The sequence below is a fragment of the Penaeus monodon genome, chromosome 24, assembly GCF_015228065.2.
Source record: "Penaeus monodon isolate SGIC_2016 chromosome 24, NSTDA_Pmon_1, whole genome shotgun sequence".
Lineage (NCBI taxonomy): Eukaryota > Metazoa > Arthropoda > Malacostraca > Decapoda > Penaeidae > Penaeus > Penaeus monodon.
In genome coordinates, this window is record NC_051409.1 from 13,884,893 (window position 1) to 13,885,144 (window position 252).

The window sequence follows — 252 nt, forward strand, 5'->3', positions numbered from 1 at the left end:
GAACGAAACAACAATGACTTAACAAGCTAACATGCGAAATCACCATTTCTCTCATCCACGGGCCAGACACCCAAGGTACCCTACTCGGCCAAACACCTTGTCCAGGCACACGCTATAATCGAATCGAACTCCTTTGCCCCTCAAGACAGGCATCAAGGGCATTCCTCGCTTAATTGAATTGCAATGCCTCAGACCTCGTGATAGGCCTAGTAACTTGGGTTTAATTGAATTCATTGTGATTTGAGGCTTACC